Source organism: Apis florea, unplaced genomic scaffold (genome assembly GCF_048593485.1).
Source record: "Apis florea isolate Af1SG1 unplaced genomic scaffold, ASM4859348v1 contig_3367_pilon, whole genome shotgun sequence".
Taxonomy (NCBI): Eukaryota; Metazoa; Arthropoda; class Insecta; order Hymenoptera; family Apidae; genus Apis; species Apis florea.
Window position 1 is genome coordinate 2,699,747 of NW_028256746.1, and position 22,197 is coordinate 2,721,943.

Below are 22,197 nucleotides of genomic sequence, written 5' to 3' on the forward strand. Positions count from 1 at the left end.
ACGCGAATATGCGAAGGGAGGATTACTCGAGAAGAACGTGTTTTCTCATTCGACGCACGTTGTTTGTAAGCCGCTTCTTCCTTTCCAACGCTTTTCCATTTTTCTTCGTAATATTACGTAACTCTGTTCCTGGTGCTCGGTCAACAAACATTCGCGATTATAATTTCGACGAATTTCAAGAAATTAAAATTCTATACGAATCGAAGCGATTTTTTTTATTTTTCTTTAGATAAAAATATTGATCATTCTCGTTAGTTTAGAGTATCGAAACTCTAATTACTTCCAGCGATGTTCCACCGTTGAATTAATCGTGTCGAGATGTATCGCGATGTATGATAAAGTTTAATTAAAATTTTAAATTAATTCGAATTATATAAATTGCATTATTTAGGAAACAGGCATTTAAAAATTTGTATCTTGCTTTTTTCTTTTTTTCATCAATTTCTGTGTTTTATTAAGGATTTTATAAGGATCAATTATAAGATAACGCGATATACTAAAATATATTTTCAAGCGTCGATCGATTCGATCGCGCTCCACTCGGAGAGAACTTCGCTTCTACTACTTTCGCGCACTACTTGTTTTTCAAAAAAGGTTGTCCCCCACTCTTTGCCTCTACTCTCCTTTCTCTTTGACCAACCTTACCCGATCGAGGGATTTGAGGGATTTGAGGAGAAGTTTACGAATCGCTAGTCGCCACGATGGAGCGAGAGTAAATGAAAATAGCAAAGACGTCTTTAATACCTTCTTATTCTCTCTTTCTTTCTGCCTGATCTCGCTGTTAATGATCGCTCTCAAACGTGTTGTCTTTCGCGTGCAGCTAAAAAAAAAAAAAAAAAAAAAGAAAAAGAGAAAATTCTACTCGGAGTTTTTACTTTAGATCGATTCAAAAAATTATATGCGAAAATATTATTACGAGAAAACGGTAAAAATGATTATCCGCCGTTTAATCGGCGAAACAGCGAAAAATATCGCTGCCTCGATATCGTCGGAATCGAATTTCGTTTCTTCCTTATCGCGTGTATCGCGAATCAAATAGTACGAGCGAGTTCACTCGATGAAACGGGATTATTTCGGGACAACAGATTAAAATCGGCACGGTAGAAATAAGTTTAATCGGATCACGTTTCCACCCCACGTTCCGTGTATCGATGCAACGGGCGTTGCAAGCAAATTCTTTTTTTCTTTTTTTTTTTTTTTTCGACCGCGCGCACGTGAACGAATCTTTGTCGGGCGAGAAACACATCCGGTCCAACGGCCAAGTGGTGGTTCTCGCCAAGAGGTGGTTCCCGCGTCAATTGCACAATTGCCAATCCCACTCCACCATTTCTCCCCTCCTTCTTCCCCATTTTTCTAACCCCCTTGATATTTCAGCGAATAGGAAGATTACTTTTTTTCCCCTCAAATTCTTCCTTCTTTTTTTTTTTTCCTAGAGGAATTCTACGATAGATTCGGAAAATGTGTCTAAATTCCAAATTTGGGGAAAATTTGGTTTGGATCGTATGTACTACTTTATCTTTTACAGGAAGATACAAAGCGCGAAATGAAACGCATTTTTTAATATAACGCGAATGCGACAAAATTTTACGAAAATTAATAGTGGCATAGTTCTGGAGAGGATTGCGAGTTTACTACTTTCTTCATAATCGCTTCAAGTTTAGCTAATGATTATTGAACATAGACGTATCGCGCAATAAATAATTGCAATTTTTTCCCATCTTGCGAGTGTTATTTATCGTAACAAAATAATCATAGAAAGAAAAACAAAATGTAACAAATTCACAAAAAATTCTTTCGCTGTACGTGACAACGAATCTTAAATTACACACTAAAAAAAAAAGAAAAAAAAGGAAAAATTGTTGTGTTTTTCTCATAAAACCTAGCTGAGTAACGATTTCGAGGGGAGGGCAATTTAAATTTTTCGAAGGAGGAAACGAGTTTTCGCTTCGAGACAACCCTCCCTTTATTAAACTCCCTTTCACTCGATCGAAGATAGATGGAGATCCGTTGGATAAAACGATACATGAGAGACGAGCGGCTCGTGGGGGATAGCATCTCGTGCGGTATAAGGGGGTGCCGATTACCGAGCTTTCGATATCTTCCTCCTTCCTCCCCCTCCCATTTTCGTTGCTCGGATTTCGAGCGGAGGAAGAGAGATGAGGAGGAGGGAAGGGAAAGAAAGCGAGGGGGAGGGAAGAAAGGAGGAGAGGAAAGAATGGGATCGATCGGTCGCGATGCTTTCCTGATTGCGAGCCAAGCGAAACGGGGAGACGCGAAAATCCAGACTGGCTGACTGTTCGAACTTGCTCTTTAAACGAGTCGAAAATAGCCGCTTCTTCTTTTGCTTGGATGCAGAGGATGAGGTCGAAGACCGAAGGGGTACAATTTTTTTTTCTTTCTTACGGCTTCGTTTTTCGAGTCAAATTGGAAAAGTTTTCGAGCGGAATTTGACTAATTTCTCTCGATCGAATGGATTATTATCGAATAGGAGGAGATAGAACTCTTTGCAAAATTGAAAAGTTTTTCGTCGAGCAGAATTGGCGAACAGAATTTTCTTTGAAGAAAACGTCACGTTTCGCTTTCTTCTTTTTCGTTGAAGTCGTCGGGCGTGGTTAGAAGAAGAAGAAGGTTAATTTCGAGTTCGAGTTAACGCGGTATACCCGATATTAATAGCGGCCACGGTGTTAATGAAGAGAGGAGGTTCGGTGATTAGGTTTTGATAAGTACGGAAGATGGGCGGATAAGCGTGGCTGGCTCTCTCGTAAGATTGATTTTTCTTTCTGAAATTTTGATGCTCTCCAGCAGGTCTATTAATCTTCCTTGTCAGCGAACAATGTGTTCACCACAGCCTTCGTATCTATGCTTGAACGGTGGATATATAAAAGGTGGAATTCACCGGAATGAAGATCGATCATTTACTTTGTCTACCGGTGTTGTTATTTCAGTTACGCGAAACTGTATTATCGGACAAAGGAGTTTTCGAAAGGAGTGACGAAAGAACGGCTTTTTGGGGCTGGCGAGTGAAATTTGTTGAGCGGCGCGTAGAGATTAGATTAGATCCTCGTTTCTTTGTTACGTCGTTTTTTTTTTCAACACGAGATCGACGTGGAAAAGAAATGATGGATGATGATGTAGATGATAAAGAAGGGAGGATAATTAACATAATCGAAGTTTTTTTTTCATTCGTATTAAAGTACACTCGATCGACTCTTTCAACTTTGAATAATTGAATAATTATTTATATATATATATATACATATATAAAAAGAGGTTGTTGTTTGTTTTAATAAATTGTACGCTCGATTCTCCTTTACATAGCTTTCTGGATCGTTTCATCTTTTATGCATGTGTATTTTTGCATATTCATTAAATACTTTATCGTTTTAATCGATAATTCAACGCGGTAGAGCCGAAGGCGGTGTAAAAGTCGGTTATATTATAATTTCACGATGGAGCGTAGGAAGTGGGATAAAAATGAACGTCGCGTCTGATCAACGGCGGCGCTTTACTACTTGCACACTTCCGCCGCCAGTAAAAGTCAAATTTCATCGCTTCCTTAACGCCGATCCCTTCGCAATTTCGATCCACGTATCGAGACGATGTAAAAGCCAATTAAAATGCAAAAGAGAAAACTGACTTTCGAACTGACAGAAATATCATGGAGTGAACTCTTTCGCTCACCCTTTTAAGAAACGGATTCTCCCGTAAAGGCCTCTATTCACGTCGAAACGTGTTGCAATCGACTCGAACGATGGGTTTAAGTCAATGACTCGTCCAACGAAGTGATATGGGTAATAATGTTCGCGCGAGCCATTCACTTGAGTCGATGTATACGACGTTGCGCATGTTTCAACGCCCTTAACGCGTTTCCTCAGTAGTTCGAATACGCCTCGACAGTGATCTGATCGCCGATCTCCATTATCATTAATCCTTTCGCTAACCCTTTCGCTAATACTATAATCTGCCGCCATACGGTTCGAGTTATCGCACATCGAGTTATCTTTTCAGCAATTTTTTTTTTTTTTTTTTAATAAACATCGTCGAAGCAACTCGAGAGGCGTTGCTCGCTGACGATGTTTTCTCGAGTGCGCATTTTTGGCGCCCGTAGCGAACGATATCTCGCATATTTTTTCAGAATAATTTGATATATAAAAATCGAGTCGTTCGACGAGAAAAATGATATTTCTTGGTCAAACTTTCATGTCCCTCGCTTAATCTGTATTCTCTGAAATACATTTCCTCGCGATTTTAACTCGGTTTTGCCGGTTACCGTCGTTTTCGGCCGTGCGAAAAATACGCGATTCCCCCCCATCGCGTATATTAATTACACGACGCCCGGAGTCGGAGTCGAAACGATAACTCGAATTTTATCGCGGGGAGGGGGGAGGGCGCGTTTTTACCCGCGTGACAAATTTCTCGGTGATTTAGCTTTCGACGCAGGGAAACGAGGGCGCGCGTATAAATTTGCGTTTTATTATTCGAAATCGAAACAGCACATTGTTCCCCCGCGAGATGAAATTGGCCACGGTCCAATGTTTCGGGACTCCTCGAGCGGGCGACATGGTTGGAAGGAAGAGGGGCGCAAGAAGGAAAATAATGCATATTTCATATGGAATTTTCGAAAAATCAAAATAAACCGTGGAGGGAGGGTAGGAAGTATAGAAGGGGTCGAGTCGATGAAGTTTGATGGGGGAGGGGGAGAAGGAGGGAGGGAAATTTATTCGGGGAACGCGTTTGATTCATCGTTTCCGCCAAATTGGATTTGATTTAAACGGTTGGCAACGCGCGTCGATTTCGAAACCGGCCGCACTCGTAACTTTCCCATTTAACGCTTCGATTTTCTCCTCTCGATCGATAATTCTTGCGACGAGATTCTAATCTATGTCGCGTTGCGTTTAAATCGAATTTACTCGAGTCGGTTGAAATTTCGTTTGGGAAATTATCCTTTCGAAAGAAATCTCTCCTCCTCGCGTTTTTCTCTCCGTCGTGAATCGGGTATTTTAATATTTAAATAAATTCAGAAATTGATCGATCGATCGCGTTTATTCGTCGACGAAAAGTAAAAATCGTGCCAGATTACGAATCACTGAAACGATCAAAATCATAATCTGCAGCGATTTGTGAATACAGATATAGGTATTAATACGGAAAGCGTACAGAAATGATATTTATTTTATCAGTATTAAAAATTAAAGTTTCATTTTCTGAATGGTATGCGTTCGCGCAATGAAATATTAAAGTCGTGTTTTTCACCAACGACTTTATAATTCATCATCGACTCGGCCCTGTTATTCCATTATACAACAAGAAGATTAAACTTTTAAATGTGCGCACATTTTTGTACGAGGATCGTCTACGTAACGTTCGAATCGGGGGTTCGAAAAAAGAAAATATTGAAAATAGATTCTCGCGGCCTACGAAAGCTACGATCGATAGATTTTTTTTTTTTTTTTTTTAGATATTTTGTCGAGAAAGAAACAATTAGTGCATAAAATCGAGGCGGAGTACGAGGATGAAAGGACGTTAAAAATTGCATCAAAGATGAAGAAGACTCGCCATGCGAACGCTTATAACGATTCTCCGCGTAGCCATTGCGAGGATTAAGAATGCGTTTTTTCCCCTCCCCTTCCCTCGCTCTTTGTCGTTGCTCTTTCGTTTCCTCGTCTCGAGCTCTTGGAAAAAAATATTTGCCCGTGAGAGATTTTATTAGCGCATCGTTGCTTCGTCGTCGCGATAAAACGAGGCGAGGTAAACACTTTTTCTCATCCTTTTGATAAAAAGGAGAAGAAAAAGGAAAAAAAAAAAAAAAAGAAATAGAAACGTTAATAGGAGCGAAACGAAAATTTCTCGTTTGATGAAATAATTAACGGGAAAGGAGGGGGGAAAAAACTTGCTAATAACTACTCGTTTTCACTTTTATTTCTTTCCTAATTTAAAAACACTTTTTCGAATTATTTAAAACGACAAAGGAACGTCGATGTAAAGGTAATTGAAAAACCCGATCGACGAATGGAACAATGGGTGGAGAGAAAAGAGGAATTAACAATTTTTTGCTCAAATTTTTCATTGTTGAAAAAATTACCCCAATGTGTTGTTCAGTTTCGAAATTTCTTCGACTATTTTTCTATTCTCTCGCTCGATCGATATTTCGATATATTTTATCGTAATTGGCGCGATACAAAGAAAAAAAGAAAAATTAATATCGTTACGCAAAGTTCGTTTATTAAATTACGTAACCAATTCTCTCCCCCGTGAACAAGATCGATCCGATACGCGGTCTGTTTCCGCCGATATATTCGATATATTTGCAACACTTTGTTACGCGAACAAACGTCGTCATCAACGATCGAATCACCAACGATCCGATCACATCTCCACGACAAACTTGAAATCTCATTGTCGCCAGGCAAACCGAGCAAAGCCGGCTATCCCTGCATGCGCACCATCCGCGTAAACAAGAATCTCGGGATTCGCAAAGTAGATAAGCCGAAAGTATAAAGCTTTATCCAAAATTCCGCTTCGCGAAGCGGACTCGAAACTCTCTTTCTTTCTTTCTTTTTTTTCCCTTCCCCCGATATTCCAGTCGTCTTACGCGCGCACGGTTGCTCCTCGAAACGGCCATCGTTCCTCCAAGCACGTAAGAAGCTTACCCTGTTTCGTTCCTTCGATATGCAGAGAGAGAGAGAGAGAGAGAGAGAGAGAGACCGGTTACACGAAGCAAAATAAAAGAGAAGAGGAAGGGAGAGAAAGGAATTTCGAAGGGACAAGTTCCGGGTACAGTTCCACCCTCTTTGCCCCTGTTCTGGCGGGCCAGACGCTCGGATATTTAAATGAGATTCTCCGAGGACGAAACGTATTTGACTTGACGCCCGCCACGTCCTTTTTCTCTGAAAACGTGACGCTGTTGTGAATGGATTCACGACGACCGCGATTTAACGACCGCGATTAACGAAGGAAGATGGGAGGGGAAGGTTTGTTGAACTTTTTCGTTCGTGATAATTGCGATTACGTGGAATTACGGTCTCGATTAAATCCATCGGTCTCCTTTTATCGGAGCTAGAATCGTTTATCGAAGAATTTTGGTTTGCCACGGGAAAATTTATGGTGTGATTAATTTGATTGATTTCGTTCGACCCGAACCTCGGTATTCAATAATACGGCTGTGATAAATATACTCATTGATTTCAATGTTGTTGATTCTTGTTATTCTTTTCATTCTTTTGATATCGATCGCACTATTAGTCTTTTTCGATCGAACAGAGCGTTATGCTTATGTATTTTAATTGCAGAGAGGAATTTTCGGTATCACGAACTTTATCGTTGGTTTGGAGAATCGTGGTCGTGTTGTTACAAAGTTCGTATTTAACAACATGATAAATATACTTAGTGAATCTTGTTATTATTTATATTTACTTTTGAACGAATATTATTAGTCTTTAAAATTTTTAATGGATATTGTTGTAATTACAGAGAGGAATTGGTTTTCGGTATCACGATCGAATCGTAGATTTTCTTTAATCGGTTTCTCGTATAATGTTGAATCTTGTTATCATTTTTATTCACTTTTCATATTCACATCCTATTATTAGTCTTCAAAATTTGATTTTGAAACGGAACAGGGTGTTATATACGTTGCAATTACGGAGAGGAATCTCGATTTTCGGTATCACGAACATTTATCGGAGACAGGTTGGTTGGTCACGAAGAATCATTATTATTGTATCGGAAAATGTTGCGGTCATTGCATGTATTTATTGTATTTATCGATCTCCATTATGAACTTTTCGAAACACTTGATTTCAATAGAAAGCGTGTACGAGATTTGTTTCGAAAGAAGCCCGCGATGCGTATGTTAATATGATCGAGTCAGCGGGGATCGAAGAGTACATAGTTCAAGGGTTAAAGAGTGGGATTATATGGCGAGAGTCGAAGAGTAGAATTGGAGTGCGAGAAGCAAAGCAGTCTCAGAGTTCACGAGGCGTGGAGTTAATGGGGATAGCGGAGGATAGGGAGGAGAAATTGGGGCGCGGAGAGAAACTTCCGAAAAAACTCGGCCGCATTGAAATTAAGATAATTAACCAGTGAAAATTAACTTGCTATCCTTCCTCCTTTTCAAAACGCTCGCCAAACTTTCGTTTCAGCAATTTTTCTTCCATCCTTTAATTTTAAATTTTCCTCTATCGTTCTCCTTTTAACAAAATTTTAACAAAGTGTCTCGTATCGAAAGAGAGAGAGAGAGAAGAAAAATCGGGGGAAATATTTTGATTTTGCTTCCGTGTCAACGGAACAAGATACGCGCGGAATTCGCAGAATTGGACGAGCAGCGACGAGGAGTTGAAAAGCACGCGGCGTTAATCGACACGGTCGAACGCATTATCCGCTAATGTCGGAGATTATATAATTTTCCCTGCTCTCGTTACAATCGCTTTAGCGAATCAGAGATATTCAATATTTCATGAAAATCAGCGTAATTCGTTTCGCCTCGGTTTGCGCCATGCGATAAACCGAAAAATATCCTCTTGGAATCGAGCGAGAAAATTTATCATGGAATCACTCGGTTTCGAAACAACGAGAGGAGGACTCGTATACCCTCGTCGAGTGTTGATCGATCACTGTCGAAACTTCTCACACAGGGATCCCCCATCCTGTTCCCGCCACGATGAAATTCAATCTTCTGTTTAAATATTTCCCGACAAAGATTCCGCGACAAAGATTGTATTACAACTTGTACAAGAATATAACGTGACAAGGAAGATATCCTTGTTGAACTACGACGAAACCCTTTTGTAACGCTTTTCTTTTTTAATCGGTTCGTTTGCGAAATTTAGTTTTTGCGAAAGGTTGGAAATGGAAATCCCACGCGGAATGTGAAACTCGGGGTTTGAGTTGCTCGCCAATTTGGCGGTCGCTGATGCGTTCTAATTGAACGTTCTAATTAAATCATCCTGCTGGATTCGGGTTACGGGGATGCGGAATTAGGCAAAGAGGATTTGGACGCGTAAGTCCGAGCGACCGTCCAAGTTTCTCTTAATTTATTTCTCTTTTATTCCCGCGACTGTGTTAGCCGATCTCGATCCTCTGCAAATGATTAATTTTCCAAGCCTGCTCACATTAAATTTTATTGTATTTTGCCCAACTGGAGTAAATCGAATCAATCGATTTTCGTTAAGTTACAAGGCGGTGAGTTAGGAATAATCATATGTTTCGTTTCTAACGATTAGCAATGGCAATTAATTCGTTTCAAATTTTATTTGCAAATATATTTTATCCCACGATTCCTATTTTGAATCGAGTACAATGCACACGTTGCAATATGTGAAACTAAAAAAATAAAAAAATCGAAAATATTACCCACGCCCTCAAAATTTACAATAGCGAGTCTGAATTAAAAAACCAAAAAAAAAAAAAAAAAAAAAAAAGAATAATACATATTGTTAGGGGTTGTTTGCTTCATCGTCGATTCATGTGTTGTACATCGTATATCTTTACACAGACCTACTTCCCATGGTTGCATAACGACCATGTAAATTCATAAATTCCAACGACCCTTTACCCCCGAATGACCACTTTAAAACGATACTCTGAAACCATAACCGTCTATCACGTGTATCTTTATACGTGTAATGCATCATACTTGTGATACACCCCCTTCCTTCGCGTTATTTTTCTTCGCAGAAATTGCTCCAAACACTGGGACCAATAAATGCGTGAATTTATTATACTGCTCGAAATTTTTGATATCTTTTGAGGAGGGGGAATGAGCGAATCTAACAGATTGAGATTACAAGTCGTTATTTAATTTCATTATCGATCTTTTTGTAACAATAAGAAACCCCATCCCTATTTCACTCGATCATCTCTTCTATAAAAGATATTGTTAAATAATTGCACGCTCAGTAAATTTCAATTTACGTTCGAATCTTGGAGCAGAAGAGAAAGACGCTCGCCTAAAAGACTTTCCGCCTCGATTTTTTTAAGGATAATCGTTGCAAAATAGAGAGCGGTTGTCACGATTATTATCGTTCTTAGGCTTAGCGCGGCTGATCCCTCGGCTGTGATTTGGCGGCGCACCAGTTCCACCGACTCGGTGGAGGCAAGTTTCGAGGATTAAGTTTTCACGCTGTCCGGGATTATTGTCCCCCCTGGTCGGGCGACGTCCAGCGCGATACGAACGCCCGTTGTTGCGAGAGAGCGTAATTGGCGCAATTGCCGCGTCCAATCCTCGATGGGAGTCCCCGTGAAGGAAGGCAAGGGGACACGACTCGAAACGAACCTGTTTACGTTCGAAACGGATTCGTGCGTCTCGCGTGGAAATTACATTACGCGGGATTCGAAAGTCGGTCGAAAACTCGGGCCAAGATAGTTGTTGGGTGGAATAAAATGGACTTGATGGAGCAGCCGCGTAACGTAATCGAATATCTTAGCTCGATAGTTAGAATGGGCCGCGATTGCTTTGTACGACAAAAATCGCGAGATTATTAGAGAATCTTGCCGAAACGTGAAATTTATGAAATGACAAATTAAAATGTAATGAAACGTGTGTAGATTATTGATATATATGTGCGAGATTAGTGCTTGTTTGTTCTTTTGCGTAAAATATTAACCCTTTCCCTACGACTTTTCATGTGCTCGAGAAAGATCGTGAGCGTTTATACCTCACGATTCGAGTTGCTTTGACGATGAAGAAAAAAATAGCAATAGTAATAGGGTTAATATTAACCGTCTCTTGTCCTAGAACAACGAGTGAGACTAGTGGCGAAAAGCACGAGTCTGACCAAACGAGCCTGGCTCGACGCGTGACTGATGTTGTTTATTGTGGCCCGAGAAATCTGGAGTTAGGACAAGGGTTAATGGATTCGGTAATACGAAGCGTGGTCGCGTATCAGACGTTCTCCATGCATCACACACTCGATCAGGACGCATCCCATCTCTCCTTGCGCATTCGTTTAAAGGCGTGGAACTTCCCTTTTCTCGCGCGTTCAACCATCACAGCGGCTCTTCCTCTCACCATATATTCCTACATATATTTCTTTTTCCTAAGAAAAAATATTACGATGATGCCATTAACGAAAAGATTTTCTATAAAAACAGAGGGTTTAGTGATTTAATGCGAAACGAACGTTGTAACAATTGGAGGACGTTAGATGATGTTAACGAGAGGTGAACAATAGAAATGTACGAAACTCTCGTTGCACCTCGTTCGTTGAAATTATAAGTTTTTATTTCCAATCAAGTCGATTAATTGATAGAGAAGTGGAGTAACCGGAGGAGCATCTGGAGTGTTAATTCGATAAAGCGTTCGGGACGAACGAACAAAGAGCGATTTAATTAAAAACTTTTCGTCCGCGAGCCTCTTCCCGTTAATTTCCTCTAATAAATATCGACTTTTCCAAATAAAAGAATTCAAAGCTTTCATCCCGACGATAATCTTCCTGCAACGTATCACCTCTTCAACGATACAAATTCGAGGATTGCTCGAAAAAAAAGGAAAAATTTTGGTAAAATTCTCGTTTCGACATGTGCACGTATTATCTTTCGATCTTTTCGAGAAGATTGTTCTCGGTGAATAAAAATTCGACGAAATGATGGTTCACGTCACTGAAAACGTATGCAAACTCCATATATAAACTCTTTCTCAATTTTTTAAAAAAGTTTACAGTTTATATATGTATTATACGTTCACGTGGAAAGGGAAATCCGCATGAGCCATGTACTCGGTCTCGTTAATGGGGCGATAATCGAGCCAATTTATATTTGTCACAATCACGAACTCGTCGATTTGGAAAACGTCAATTCTCATTTGTTGTTACCCTTCGAATCCAGAAACCCTTCATTCAGCGTGCCGTTAAACCCGAATGGGCCGAATCCGTAATTCACCGTCGCGATTCATGAAATCGGCGCGGCACGAATCGACTTCATATTCGAGACGCTCGGCTGCGAGATAATATCGGATTCTGGAAGGCACTTGCCGAGGTAAGACCGCATAATGGAGCGCATTGAGGGAGGCCCCCGTCATTTCCTGCCGGTACAAATTTTCTCGTCCAATAGAGCTCAAAGCTCGGATTGACTCGATGTTGGTACGAATACGGGGGGGGGGGAGGGGAGGGAGGGGGGGGGGGACAAAAAACAAACAAAAAAAAAAAAAAAGTAACGGGAGAAGAGAACAACGTTGGAAAAATAAGAATCGTTCAGGAGGTTTGGTGGGTTCGATCGCTTTGAAAATTTTTTTTTCTTTTTTTTTTTTTTTTTTTCAATAAATGTCGAGCTATGAAACGTTTGAATGACGGTTATATCCGAATGATATTTTTATTATTATTCGTTTGTTTTTTAATTTTTTTTTTCTTTCAATAAATATTCCCCCGGAATAATTACTATTTTTATCGGTTTTCAACACTGTCAATTGCACGAAAAAAAAAAAAATAAATAAATAAAAAAAGAGAAAATACAATTTTTCCTCGCGCAAACAATATCTATTATTTTGTGATTTAATCAAATAAAAAAATTATTTGAAAATGATTTATTCGATTTGAACGCGCGATAAATTTATTCCCCCTCCCCTCCCCCGTTGCTTCTGAAATAACGAGAAATTTTATCAACTTTAATCGTTGCGCTATTTTTTGCGTTAAATAAACGAGCTATCTGTTAATTTTTCAACCAAGTTTGTAAAAACGCGAAACTTTAGCCCGTAACACGCGATTCCATACGACAAATCGAACGAAAATAAGAGGACAAAGGCCTCTTAATCCGAGCTCAAAGTGAACAAAATCGAAAAGCGAATCGAATCACTGTTTTTTAATCAGCGTTAAATGCGAAATAAACGTTGCGAAACGAACTATCTATCAATTTTTCACCCAAATTTTTCAGCTCTCGCGTATCCCCCTACACTCATATACAATTACATATACAATTACAAATACATCACAACGAATCAGAGCGACGGATAAAAGGCGAGGACAAACGAGCTTCTGATCCTGAAAAATGAAAAAATGAAGAGCGAAAATCGAATCACTACTTTCTTTTTTTTTATCAGCGTCAAGTGCGAAATGAAAAGGTTGCGAGACGATAGTTATCCATTAATTTCTCACCCTTCGTTTTACAAAAACTTGAATGAAAAAATCGCGAAACTTGAGCCCGCGTACAATCGCAACGAATCGAACGAACGAACGAACGACGATTCGAAAAGCGGGGACAAAGGTCTCCTAATCCGTGCTCAAAGTGGGGGAAAAAAAAAAAAAAAAAAAAAACCGAATTACAGAATACGTTTTGTCACAGCGACACCTGTAACGAACATCCGGTGTTTCGCCGGAACTTGTAACTCCCGGCTCATTGTTCCCCCCCTCCCCGTTTCAACCGTTTGAAGGACCGGTCACGAGAGGGGAGAAGCGTGTTTTAAAGCGGAATGGACAGCGTTATTTTGCTTTTGGACGTCCGGTTAAAGGGGTGGCGTTATCGTCGAGTAATTAAAAGTGATAACGCTTTGTAGCGCGCTCGAAAACACAAAACGCTCTTTTTATCACCAGGGAGGAATTAACCCCCTCCCTCGGGGGCGTTAAAGCGGGGCGAAAGCGTGGATGAAAGCTAAACTTTACGGGTTTAAAGCGAGTCGGCGGTGAGGAAGGGAAAAAAGCGGAGTCGTCTGAAATTTGGTAAATTAAGGGCGCTGGTGGTTGAATACTCGGGTTAGGGGGACGAATGAGGTTGGCCAACGATCGCGGTTGGGACGGTGATTATTCCGCGGAAATGTGAAAATGTGCGAAAATCCTGCGCTCGAGCAATTGTATATACTTTTGCTGTGATGCAGGTAAGTGTAATGTAAGTGGAGGATCGAAATGCGACTGGTTTAGTTTACGCGTTTTACGAGAAAGAATGGAGTCAACTGAACCGTGAATAATAAGATTGTTAAAAACGTGAGGTGTAATGGTAAAACATGTTCGAATTATAGATGCTACAAATGGAGGATTGTTGGAAAGTACGACAGTCTAATCGGTAGTTCACTGCTAGAAAGAATGGAGTCATCCGAAATTTGGAATAAATTAAGGAAGATATAATTGCGATTCAACTGAATAGAATTGTTAGAAACATGTAGTGCTACGAAACATGGTGGAGGAATTATAGATGCGTGACTATTGCTGTGAATGAAGGATCGTTCGAAATGCGACAGTCTAATTGATAGTTTAACGAGAAAGAATGGAATTATCTGAAAAATAAGAAAGTAATTAATCGAATGTGTAAACCGTGTTGGAGAAATTATATAAACGGGTGAAAGATCGTTGGAAATGTCACGGCCCAAAGTTTATCGTATATTTAATATGCGATACGAGATAAAAGAAAAATTGAGATTTGACAAATTAAGGGAATCGTGATTGTGAAATGTTGAATCGTATTAGAGGAAACAAATGAGCAATGTTGTAAGTAGGACTTATCAAAACGTGAGATGCGAATGTGTAACCGAATGGGTGTTGACGTTTAATTAGGATAAAAACGAAGTCGTTTGAAATTTGGGTGTGTTGTAGTCGCGGCGTTGAATATTTAGAGAGAGAGAGAGAGAGAGAGAGAGAATGAAATGATGAAACAGCGAGTGAGCAGAATCGGCCGAAGCTCGAGTAAAATTACTAAAACACGTGAAATGTGATATTACGAAACGTGTTGAAGCGATTACGAGTGCATGGAATACGCGAGTTTGGAATTTTAGAATAAGATTCTTCTTAGTTACGCAAAAAAATTGTTACGCAAAATTAATTCTCTTTTTGTTGTTGACAATAAAAAGTTATAAAGATTGTTCGTGAAGAATGATTCTTAAAGTAAGATACTCTAATGCGAATATAAATTAATTTTCCCCGTTATAAAATAGTCGATAAACTAAGGCGCAAAGAAAAGGAAACACGCACACGGGGGATGAAATATAATTGCCACGTTCCATTCACTTAACTCGATTAAACCTGAACTGAAATTGACAAGCGGCAAGATAAACAAGGTTACTTCTCTCACGTTCCCTCAACTTTGATAACGACAACGAGCTCTTCCCAACTCTTAATGCCATTTATATCCCGCAATTTTATCCCGCACGCGACACACGCTTCGTCAAAAATTGATTCCTTTTATCGAACTTGGAAAGTCGAAAAATTTATCAAATTTCCTTCGATCCTTTCCAATCGATCGTCAAAACGGAAGAATTTCTCGATCCCATTTTTCAAGTAACCAAGATATAACCCGATATACTAATAAACACTCTTATTTATTCTTAAAACTTGTCCATAATCGGAAAGAGAGAGAAAAAAGGAAAAAATCAGAGAATCCTACGCGGCAGAGGAGGAGGTCACTGGTCGTCGAATCACCAGTCCTCGAATACCGCGTATCAAATTCCCAGTGTAAAATTCTCGTTTCGCCAACTTTGATGCTTAACGACTCGCGATTCCATTCGAGTTCCCTACAGTTCCCTCTTTCTCTCCCCTCCACGCCGCGTGTAATCTCTCTCTCCCCGCGACAATGCATGCATATCCTCTTGCACGCGGGAATATCGTTCCGCGACATCAAAGGGAGGAGAAAAAGAAGAATGAAAAACGGATGAGAGGTCGGGCTTATCTGAAAAATGCGGCGAAAATTGCTGCCCTCCTCCTGCTCCTCCTCCTCCTTCTCCTTCTCCCCTCCTCTCTCTCTCTCTCTCTCTCTGCATTTATAAGGGGAGAATTGAACGTGACCGAGGAAGAATGGCGAGGGTTTGGTTGAATGACGAGGAGGGGGTTGGAAAGGGAGGTTAAACAAGAGAGCGAAATAAGGGCGGATAAGAAGCGGAGAAGGCTGGAAGGACGCGCGAGCGGGAAACATTATGCATGCGGTGTGTAATCGCGTTGCCTCTTCAATTCCGTAGTGCATTGCAGATGATTGTTCGAATTGACGAGAAAGAACCTGCAAGCACCGCGGGAGTGAGGTGGCCTCGCGTCTGTTCGACGTCTGTCCGACATACCGTCTTCACCGGGGATGGACCGAGAAGAAGAGAAATGGAAATCGAAGAATCGAGGAAAGAGAAGAAATGTATATACTTCTTCGATATTCATATATATATATATATATATATGTATGTATATATATATATATGTATATATATATGTGTGTTGTATAAACGATAGATGAGAAAAAAGTAAAGGAAGTAGATGACGATATTACGGAGAGGTTGGTTGGGTAGGTATGCAGGAGATTGATATTTATTCGTGTAATGCGAGTAACGTGGTTTTTAAAATTTAAAACAAGCGTACGTAACGTGGAACGCAGTAACATTTAGCGACCCTTCGGTATTTTTAATCGAAGGCTACCGTCATTTGGGTCACGTATATGGATGGAGAAACCCGCGCTTCTTTGATCTTATTTTTATTAAGCGTAAGATCATTGGAAAAATTATTATCATTATTATTCACGAAATAAAGTGTGATATACTTGGAGAGAGATGGTATCACGATCCCTTCGTGAGAATAATTGAAACGAAAATACATGGATCCGGATGAAGAGAATGGAGGAGAATTTTTGTCGGCGTGAAGCAATTTATTATCTCCGCTTGGTTGGAAAACGTCGCATTTCCCGAACATTCATTCGCCTCTGAAAGCGTGTGCGGGGGCCCGATAAAATCGAGCGGACGTGCATGGAACGGGTCACAAGTCGGGGAAGAATTAATTCTTTTTCTCTGAGAGAGAGAAAGAGCTCTTTCCTTTCTCCTTTTTTTCTTCTTCTCCCCTGTCCATTCTTCCTCCTCCTCCGCCACGCGCTTTTTTCGCAATATCGTAATTAAGGGAGAGAGGCAAGGTGATCTCCCCTCCCTCAACTCCTTTGGGATATTTTTAAATTCGAGCCGCGCCTCCTCCTCTGGTAACGACTTCAAGATCTCTCGTTAAGATCTCGAGACGGTTCCCTTCCCCCTCGATCGCGCTAATCGGCCGTTCGACTTTTCTTCCTTCCGGATGTTCTTCGCGCGACCGATTCCATGCAAATTCCTCTCCCCGATTAGAATTCCCGAATTTTTCGTGGAAATAATTTATCGATCTCGGGAGAAGATTTGTTTTTTTTTCTTCGAGACGGATCCATGATTCTAGCATTACAGGGGATATTTTTCTTCGTCGTAAAACGTTGAAAATCGATCCAATCAAAATTTATACCGTAACGGTTACAGTTACAGGGGAGAAAGGTGCAGCGATAATTCATCGAAACTTCAATGTTTTCTAAATTATACAGACTGTCTCCGGATTAAACCTGTACCGATATGTTCTATGAATAAAAGATAAGAAAAGAGTGTCGTATGAGCATAAATTTCCAAATACTTTATTATCGCATGCTTTGCCACGTTGAAAAGAAGTTTTATCTTATTTTTGTTCATTAGTTAGAACGCACTATCATTCCTTTCTATTAATTCTTGCTGCGAATGATGAACGATACACATTCGCTTTCACTGGCCCCCACAGATAAAAATCTAACGTAAGTATGAAACGTAATATAATATTCTTTTCTTACTTTACATTCGTAGAACGTGCAAACCATCAAACTAGTTTAAATTTTGATCGTTTATTCCGGGAACATTCTGTACATATCCGAAGCATGATATTTCTTTACTGACCGATGTTTATTCTTATACAAATGTAAATGAAAATCTAAACAAGATTCCGCAATAGCATCACGAAATACGTGCAAAAATTCACTCTAAATCGATACATTTAACTGTCACTCAACACTGGCGCAACCGCACGACACAGCACGGGCCAAGATTTCGATTGGCAACCACGATAAGAATAAAGATGATGAAACACAAAAATGTCAAAATTCCCCACTTTCTAAATCACTCGACTCTGAAACGAAAAATACTGCAAAGAGTCAGGATAAAGAATTATACATCCTCGAGTACGAAACGTTTAATTCAACACTCAACATTGGCGCATTCGAAATAGCGCGGGCCAAGATTTCGATTGGCAACCACGATAAGAATAAACACGAAACACAAAAATGTCAAAATTCCCCACTTTCTAAATCACTCGACTCTGGAACGAAAAATACTGCAAAGAGTCAGGATAAAGAATTATACATCCTCGAGTACGAAACGTTTAACCTCAACAATCGCAATCGCATTCGAGATAGCGCGGGCTATCCGGCAAGATTTCGATTGGCAAGCAGGACGAGGAGGGGTAATCGTGGCCGATCGGACGTCTGGGGACCGCGATAAGGGAAGATTAGGCGGGGCAGGTAGACGCAAAATACCGTAAATTTGTCCGTGATAGGATCTGTGGGTGGGAAGATAGCGGCGGACAGTCTAGTCACCTATCCGTCCGGTCTGGCACCGATACCGCACAGCCGTGTCAGAATTCGCAACAGGTGGACCGACGTCTCGTCTCGTCTCGTCGCTTGCAGCGATTGTTGGTGCCTCGTTCGCCGATGATTATGCGATTTCATGAATCGCAAACGCTGCTTTCCCCACGGGACGATGGGACATAACGATGCGATTTCCAGCCTCCTCGTCTTCCGATTCACGGAATAGAAATAGTTTTATGGATTGGAGTAGCTTTATGGAATTCGCGCGTCAACGATTGTTTACGGTGAAAGAAGATTTGCCCACTTTTGCGGAATGGAGTGGAGTGGAAGTGGAATTTTTCTCTCGTTGCTCTCGTGTTGGTGACAGTAATGATTTAGATTTTTGTGATGTTTATCGACGATTTGATCTTTTTAGGGGTGGATTTGGAATTTGATTGTTTTTTTTTTTTTTTTTTTTTTTTTTTTTAAAAAATGGATCGTCGAGTGAACAGTAATAACAACGATGAATTTGGAATTTGATCCAAAATGGAATGGATGGAAAGTGGATTTTTGGAAAAATGAATGGTCGTTGAAACACGATAATGTAATCCTTGCAATAATAATTTTTTTCTTTAAAAGTAAACGTCTGGTTCGTGATTGAAATAACAGGGATGATCTTGTGATAATAATTTTTTTTTTTTTTTAAATAAAATATCGTTTTAAAGATTGAAAATTCCAATGACCGTGATCGAATCAACGTTTCCAATATTGTTTTAAAGGAAACAAAATCTTGGTCGATCCGTACATACTTTTTTAGGTGATTACTCGAAAGTGTGATCTGGAAAGAATCTTTGGTGAATAAAGATTTTTTTGTATATTAAGTATATTAGAAAAATGATATTTTACTTTCTTGTTCTAAAAATTTTGATATACAATTTTGAATATTTGACATACAAATATTTATAAAATTTACCTATGATACATTCGTTACTACAACTTTATGTTTGCGAGAGAAAATTTTATCACCGTGTTATCTTTGAATTTCAAAAAAAAAAAAAAAAACAAAATTTTACAAAAAAAAAAAAGGAATCGATTATTATCCGGGAAATAGAAAATATTCGAAACGGCTCGATGAATTTTTTTGATTTTATTTTCATCAATATTTCGTGCAATATTTTTTGCATTTTAATTTCGATCGATCCACGCGTATGCGTACGTATGCAAACGTGTTCGACATTCCATCACACGTACACGAGCAATCGACCAATGGTTTCCTTCCATCTTTCTCTCCATTTATAAATTGAAAAAACCGGACAATATTTGGTTGCTTGTGATCCGGTTTGCAGGAGAATAGCAACGGTGCTGCAACGTTATTCGCAATTGCACCCGAGTGTTTGGCTCGCTTTTAAGTTAATTGCTCGACTGTATTTTCTAAATTAAAGTTGCACCTTCACGCCTCCTCGTTATCGAGGGATTTTACACGAAACTTTTGTCACGCGACAACATGTTTCTTCACGGCTGCCTATCCCCATTTTTAAATCTCCCCCTTCGACTTCCTTCAACCGTTCTCTCGCGGTATGCAAATTTTCTTACTCGAGTTTTTGCCAAGGAAGAATGGCGATGGATGTTTTTAAATAATAATTCGTCTTAAATTGTTTTCCTTTTTTTTAGGTAGTAATTTAGAATTTAGCCCATTGTGTTTGCAATATTATCATATTTTTCCTTCTTATTGTCGCGTAGAAAAAAAAAATGGAAAAAGACGCACGATCTTTGCACAATTGCAGAAAAAAGTTAATGAAGATGTTTAATAAGCGAAGATATCTTGCAATTTCTCCTGAATTAAAATTGAAACGAAAATATATATAAAAATATAATAATAAAAGTTTTATCGTGCATTCTTTCAACGTTCAATCTTTAACGAGTTAATATTATGGAAATCAACATGTTATTGTTTGTTTAAGATCAATAATTATTCGCGTGTTGGCAAGGCAAATAATTTACACAGTAAATGAGAGATATCGAAAAAAAAAAAAAAAATAGATAAAATATATTAATTTCGATGAATGACGCTGAATATTCGTTTGTCTCGTCAACTTTCGTTTTAATCTTTCAATTATAGGATTTATTTTTGTTTCGATCAAAAAGTCAATTTACGTTTTTTACATACAAACTTTCCAATCTACTCGAAATTCAGATTCCCAGTTCTGGGAAAATGAACGGATTCGGAAATAGGAAAATAAATTTCCACCGAATTTTTCTATAATTACGTATCATTACTGAACCATTGAACGATCAATTTTGTATATCATCGATGAATATTGATTTGATAAATTTTGTCGTATTATCGATGAATATTAACGATGCCGATGAATATCGACGGTTTTAAATATTTATTGAATAATTTAAACGCACAATCGAAAATATCGTATCATTCGCATGGATTTCGAGGGAAAACGTCTCACCAGCGATTAACACATCGTGAATAAAATTTGAATAAATAACGATCGAAAAAGTCGAAAAGTGAAGATTATTGTGTCGCGATTATTTAATTTTTGAAATATTTATACATGAGTCGAATTAATATAACAAGCGATTAATTTGTAATTTTTCGCGAGCGAGAGAGAGAGAGAGAGAGATGAGAGTTGAATTCGTATGCCACGTGTATAAAATTATAACCACTGCGCGAATCCAGATATTGATGAATATCTATTCTCACGTTTACGTTGCTCGCTGTGAATATGCTTCCTAACAAGATCTCAGTCGAATCGTGCTCGAGGAACATTTCGTGTTGCTAATAACGTCGATGATTCTATTTACATGGCCAATAAGGTTTGAAACGTTAGCCGCAAGCCAATTTTACACGAAATAATTATAGCGATGGAAAACGAGAATTATCCTTTCCTAATTCTAAAATTGGATAAATGTTTAAGAAGAAAAAAAAAAATGTTTCGGTTATTCTATAAAAATTTTTAAAGGAGACTCAGATTTTTACTCAAATAAGGATTATCCTTCCCATTAAATTTTCCATTTGAATTTTTTTAAAATTATGGAGCAGTAGCATTCGAATTATCGATTCTTTTGAAGAAAAGTCAGATTTTCACAGTTCAGTTCAGAAAAACATTAAGCACCTCTGAAAGCTCTGTTTAATCAAAGAAACCGTTTACAAAGGTAATCAAGTTTGAAAGTCGATCCCTTTCCTAATCGCAAAAAAATGGGTTGGAGGCATTCACGCTTTTTCTTATTTTCGAATGGGAGAGGATCGATATCGTTACGAACTGGATTCGTAATCCACGTAATAACGATGCGTTTTGCTGGCTATTCGAAACTTTTGAAGAACGAGATATAAAGTTTCCATCTGTCTCCGCGGAGGAAATAACAAACGATTATTTTTTGATTCGTTGAGAAAGTTTTATTCGACGTAATGAACTCGTGGCATAATGAAAGGAGGAATGGAACGCGAGAAACGAATCGCGTGGAATTATTATCGATATTTTATTTTATTATCGATATTGTTATATTTTTCACGAGAAATAAAAGGGCGAGATATAAAAGATGTTTTTCAATAACCGTGCAAAATGGTTTCCCAGTTTGAACAAACGAAAAGTTTTTAAATTACAAAGATTCAAACGTGATTTTCGCTTCTTCAGAATGCGTAGAGGTGGGAATATTTTCCCGCGATAGAATTACACTTTTTTAACGATGTAGAAAAAGAGGAAAAGAATTTAAAAAAGCGTATCAAAATTAAACGAAGAATTCTGTTCTCCGTTTCTTATAATTTAATTATTATCAACATTTATTTCATTCTTCTAAAATAATTTATAATTACAAATTACAATCCTTATGCCAGATAAATCGGTTCCTATTTAAAGAGACGATAATACAACTTATGAATGCGCTTAATTATGATACCTTCATAAATTGATTTATTCAAAT

The 22,197-nt window shown here is 38.9% G+C and overlaps 1 protein-coding gene across 1 annotated transcript in view; it reads left to right on the forward strand.

Moving 5' to 3' along the window:
• The window catches only part of LOC100870553 (neuroligin-1), a 49,699-nt gene that overhangs the window by 1,689 nt on the left and 25,813 nt on the right, over positions 1-22,197 (forward strand). The window lies entirely within an intron of this gene.